Source organism: Phaethon lepturus, unplaced genomic scaffold, assembly GCF_000687285.1.
Source record: "Phaethon lepturus isolate BGI_N335 unplaced genomic scaffold, ASM68728v1 scaffold21326, whole genome shotgun sequence".
In the NCBI taxonomy this organism is placed as follows: domain Eukaryota; kingdom Metazoa; phylum Chordata; class Aves; order Phaethontiformes; family Phaethontidae; genus Phaethon; species Phaethon lepturus.
The window spans coordinates 21,309-21,760 of NW_010547165.1; positions in this window are offsets into that span (position 1 = coordinate 21,309).

A 452-nucleotide genomic window follows, 5' to 3' on the forward strand; every position below is an offset into this window, starting at 1 on the left:
AACCTGAATGACATCACGGGGTGCTGCAAGGTGCTGCTTTGCCTGCGGCTCTGCACCGGGGCTGCCGCTGGCTCGCGGCTGGCAGCCCCGCTGAGCTGAGTCCCGGCCAGGCATACGCACGGTTGCCCCAAAACCGGGTTCGTGTGCCTTCGTCCTTGGTGTTTCCTCTCCTGGTGCTCCACCAAGATGGCTCAGCACCCCTCGGGCTGCTGCGGGAGACAGTCCCGAGTGGAGCTGGGTGCTGCTCTGTGCAGAGCACCCCTTCCTCCTCTCCCACTCTTCCTCCTCTCCAAGCCTAGCTCCAAGCTGACGATGGAAACACTCCCGAGGCTTCTGCTTGCTTCTCCCTGGGAAGTTCAGCTTTGCTCTCGCCTCCTGATGGAAAGGCTGCGGGCGCTCGTCGCTGTGCGCGAGCCTCGGCTGGCGGTCGCTCTGTTTCACCTGATGAAGTC